We start from the raw sequence: 5590 nt of genomic DNA, 5'->3' as shown, positions 1-5590 counted from the left end.
AACACTGAATTTCACTGGCAGAAACTACTGATAGCCCATCAAAGTGAGATCGTTTTGACATCTACAATAAATAATAAAGAAAAGAATATGCTAGTAGTGAATTTATTTTGTCACAGTTATGCAGGCGATTTGTGATTAAAGCTAATATCCAGCAACTGGACAACTGCAGGGGTTTTCTAATGACTTCATTACTGAATTTAATTCCCACCTTTTACAGCAGAATTAAAAGAACAGAGAAAAGAACTGGCTTAAATATACTAGTTCAGAAGTGAAACTTCAATTGACTGTGATAGTAGCCTTCACAGTGAGAGATAAGCACTGGACCAGATCAGTAACAGAATGCCATGGCAGCATCCTCGAGTTGAAAAACGGTATCTATGAACTCAGTTTCACAGCTTGTGTTAATTATTTAGAATATTTCATCAATGTGGCAAGAGAATATCAAGTGAATTTTATCAGATACTGGAGCTGCACATGAGGAAATCAGTGAAAGCTGATAAAGTTGCCATGTGTCCCATCTTCTCTAAATAACACTTGACAATAGGAATACTCTGTTTCCATCTGATCCATGTGTTGAGCATATGTGAACATTTTACACTGGCATACACAGAGCCCTTGCTGTCTATCTTCAGAAGGAATGGAATGTAACAATATTATGGAAAGGGAAGTAGCTACTCACCATATACCAGAGGTGCTGAGTTGCAGATAGGCACAGTAAAAAGACTGCCAGAAATAAATGAAGCTTTTGGCCCATAAGGCCTTCATCAAAAAATAGACTTCCCCTCCCACCCCCCCCCCCCCCCCCCCACCCCCTCACACACACACACACACACACACACACACACACACACACACACACAACTGCAGTCTCAGGCAGCTGTAGCCACACTGCAAGAGCAGCAGCACCGGTACATGATTTGAGTGGTGACTGGGTGGGGGTAAGGAGGAAGCTGGGGTGGGGAGGAGGAGGGATAGTAGGGTAGGGGTAGTGGACAGTGCAGTGTTGCTTCTTGCTGGGCAGTGCAGTGAGATGAGGTGGAGAGAGTAGGGCAGCTATGTGCTATCGGAAGCTTAGACGGGGGGCAGGGGAGAGGTGGAGAGTGGGGGTAGCAGAAAAGGAGAGAAATGAAAAGACTGTGTGCGATTGTTGAATGAGGACTGTTTAGTGCTGGAATGGGAACAGGGCGGTTGGACGAGTGAGGACAATGACTAACGAAGGTTGAGGCCAGGAGGGTTATAGGAATGTAGGATATATTGCAGGGGAAGTTCCCACCTGCACAATTCAGGTGTTGGTGGGAAGGATCCATATGGCAGAGGCTGTGAAGCAGACATTGAAACGAAGGATGTCACATTTGGCAGCATGCTCAGCAACCGAGTGGTTGTGTCGGTGGCCATTCATGCAGACAGACAGTATGTTGTTTCTCATTCCCTCATAGAATGCATCACAGTGGTTGCAGCTTAGCTTGTAGATCACATGACTGGTTTCACAGGTAGCCTTGCCATTGATGGGATAGGTGATGTTTGTGACTGGACTGGTGTAGGTGCTGGTGGGAGGATGTATGGGACAGGTCTTGCATCTGTGTCTAATACTGGGGTTGGCAGCAGGGGTTGTGTAGGGATGGATGAGTATATTGTGTAGGTTCTGAGGATGGCAGAATACCACTGTGAGAGAGGTGGGAAGGATAGTGGGCAGCTGAACACAGATCAAGCATAAAAATAGAAAGAAGGTGTAATCAACTGTGAAAAAAAGAAGCAAAATAGAAACAGTAAACAGAACAAGCTCAAGATGTGCAACATCAAGCAAAGTTGAAGAGCTGCGGAGTCGTGGTTGTATGGTCACAGGGTTGTACTGTGAAAAGGGAGATCTGTGTTCAAATCTCCTTCATACCCATTTTTATTTTTATTTTTCACAAAATTATGAACTTTCCATCCAGCCCAGATGTACGTACCTCTTATTTGTTCTACATGTTATGACTCTCAAGTCCCATTTTGGAAGTTCTGTCTCTTGCATTCCTTTGTTGCAAAAGAGTTTAGACCTGTTTATTTGTTGTTTTCATTACTGTTAGAGGTCTGTGCAGCATCTCACCTGCTCTCACTATTTACAATGGGGTGCGACGGTGGTTGAACACAGATCTCCCCCTTCACAGTTGAACACCATGACCTTACAACCACGACAATGTGGTTCTTGCAGTTCAGTCAATGTTGCACATCTTGAGCTCAGACCGTTCACTGTCTCTACTTTGTTTCTTTTTTCTCAGTTCAGTATGCCTTTTTCCTGTTTCCGTGATTGATCTGTGTTCAGTATTTGAAGGGCTATACACTAGGCCATTTTACGACAAAATCTGTGGGGGATGTGATGGGGAGTTTCCCTTGTTAGTAAATACAGTAGACCCTCACATAACGAGCATAATTCATTTCAGAATCTTACTTGTTGTGCGAAACACTCATTAAGCAAAACAATTTATCCTATATATATTAAAGCAAAATACGATAACGTGTTTCATGCAGAAAAAGTACTAAAAGTTTTATCTTATTCATTCCATTTATTCAAAGAAAATTATATTTACAGTTTTAAGTACTTTATTATTCATGATACATAACTAATTCTGTTTTACTAGGAAGCTATCTATATAGTAATTTGTTTCTGCCAATGCTTCAACACTTCGCAAAAATGCAATGCAGCATATTCTCATAAAATAAATTTGTAGTGTGCGTAGTCACTGCTTCATTGGGGTGACGATTTTTAGTGTATGATGCAACTGATTCCTATGCCTTCAGAGTTTCTCTTATTGTGCCAAAGGACTGCTGGTTTGCTGTTATAGCCTCCTCCTCTGAAGAACTCGTCTTCACAACTTCCTGCAGTGAAATACACTGTTACTCTGTAAGCTCTTCTGTGGTCAATTCTTGGCTGTTATTTTCCACAAGCTCATCAATATCATTGTTATCCATTTCTAGTCTCATGCTCTCAGCCAAAATGCCTCAGAGTCACGTTTGACAACACACTCCGGCCAAAGCTTCTTCCAAGCAGAAGTGAGAGTTCTCTTGGTAGTACCTTCCTATGCCTTTTTGGTCATCTTGATGCAGACAATTATATTGAAGTACCATTTTCAAAACTCTCTGAGAGTGAAATTAGTAGCTAAGTCAATGCAAAGCAATGCTTGAAGAGTGTTTTAGTATAGAGCTTCTTAAAGTTAGAAATAATGTGCTAGTCCATAAGGTGGAATAATGGAATGGTGCTGCGACGCAAAAATTGGATGTCGATAAATTGAAATTGTTCAAGGAGATGGTCTTGTAGGTCTAGAGAATGGTCAGGAGCATAGCTCATAATAAGCAAGACATGGAGTCACATTTTTTCACCGAAGGACCAAACACTTTGTTGAGCCAATCACAAAAAATATCATGTGTCACCAAGCCTTGTTGTTTGACCTCCACATCTTATTTAACCTGCTCTTCTGGGATTTACACTTCTTGAAGGCTCATGAGGTTTCTGAATAGTAAACAAACTGTGGTTTAATTTTAAAATTGCTACTGGACAGAATAGCAATGTGAAATGGTCTTTCATTCGTTTGTGATCAGGCAATGCATTCTCCTCTGTAGTTATAAAGGTATGCTTCGGCATCCTTTTCCAGAATAGACATGCCTCATCACAATTAAAAGCCTGTTGCAGCAGATAACTCTCAGAATCTAAGACAATCTTGAAGTTGCTGATGAAGTTCTCTGCTGCCTATGTGTTGGAACTGGTGGCATCCCCATGCCTGAAAACACTGTCGATGACGGTTCTTCTCTTAAAACATCTTGAACCACCCACGGCTTCCCTAAAACATTTCTTCACCCCCTGATGATCATGACTACTTCTTAATGAGGTCGATGAAAATCATTCTTGCCTTCTCAAAAATACTGTTCTTGTTAATAGTGTCACCTTGCAATTGCTTTTCATTTATCCATATAAGGAGCAACCTTTTGACATGCTAAATCAGCAAAACACACGCCACCTTTGCATTTTTCAGTGACTTTATGTTTCATTTTAAGATCATTTTCATTCTCTTATGGTCATCTTCCTGCAGCTTAAACTCCGGGGACTTTATAGAAATGTTATTAAAATTTGCACAAAAAAACACTATGTGAACAGAAGTTTAGAAAAATGTGTGATCACAAGCTGCACTAAGATGGTAGCAGAAAGAGCACTAAACCAGACTGCAGTACATACTAAAGACATTGTTCATATGCCACTGCCGATGATAAAAGGTGTTCATATTTTTGAACGTTTCTCCTTCCGTTGCGAATGACTGGTGACAACACACTAAATCTTGCCACTCGTTATGCAAAGTGTTGCTTGTTAACTGAGTCATTTTTTTTTTTTTACAATTTGTTTTGCTTGGAGTACTGAAGTTGTGTCACATCCACTTACGGCGTTGAGAAATATGAGTGGCCTTCTGATGCCGTCTGCCAGTTTTAAGCTGTTGGTGTTGTTGTTGTGGTCTTCAGTCCTGAGACTGGTTTGATGCAGCTCTCCATGCTACTCTATCCTGTGCAAGCTTCTTCATCTCCCAGTACTTACTGCAACCTACATTGTTCTGAATCTGCTTAGTGTATTCATCTCTTGGTCTCCCTCTACGATTTTTACCCTCCACGCTGCCCTCCAATGCTAAATTTGTGATCCCTTGATGCCTCAAAACATGTCCTACCAACCGATCCCTTCTTTTTGTCAAGTTGTGCCACAAACTTCTCTTCTCCCCAATTCTATTCAATACCTCCTCATTAGTTACCTATCCATCTAATCTTCAGCATTCTTCTGTAGCACCACATTTCGAAAGCTTCTATTCTCTTCCTGTCCAAACTATTTATTGTCCATATTTCACTTCCATACATGGCTACACTCCATACAAATACTTTCAGGCACGACTTCCTGACACTTAAATCTATACTCGATGTTAACAAATTTCTCTTCTTCAGAAATGCTTTCCTTGCCATTGCCAGTCTATATTTTATATCCTCTCTACTTTGACCATCATCAGTTATTTTACTCCCTAAATAGCAAAACTCCTTTACTACTTTAAGTGTCTCATTTCCTAATCTAATTCCCTCAGCATCACCTGATTTAATTTGACTACATTCCATTATCCTCCTTTTGCTTTTATTGATGTTCATCTTATATCCTCCTTTCAAGACACTGTCCATTCCGTTCAACTGCTCTTCCAAGTCCTTTGTTGTCTCTAACAGAATTACAATGCCATCGGCGAACCTTAAAGGCATGCAAGCCTCCCCACCAACGGCGAGGTCCATGGTTCATATGAGAGGGGGGAGGGGGGGGGGGCTGGGTGGAATCTGTTGGTACCAAATACTTTTGAAGGGGCTGTTCCTCTTTCATATTTTGAGAAATGTATGTTTGCTGGTGGTGTGGCAAGGACATCGAGCATGATGAGAAGGTACATATCCTCATCCACTATACAACCTTCTAATGGTCCTGTCATACCTCAAGGGCAATAATCAGTTGGGCTGCAGATTCATTAGCTTGCTTTACACACAAGCCTTCACACCTTCAAGCCTCTTAGTATTCAAGCTATTGAGATGTGCTGTACGATTTCTGTCA

Source organism: Schistocerca gregaria, chromosome 2 (assembly GCF_023897955.1).
Source record: "Schistocerca gregaria isolate iqSchGreg1 chromosome 2, iqSchGreg1.2, whole genome shotgun sequence".
NCBI classification, from domain to species: domain Eukaryota; kingdom Metazoa; phylum Arthropoda; class Insecta; order Orthoptera; family Acrididae; genus Schistocerca; species Schistocerca gregaria.
This window is presented reverse-complemented; position numbering follows the sequence as displayed.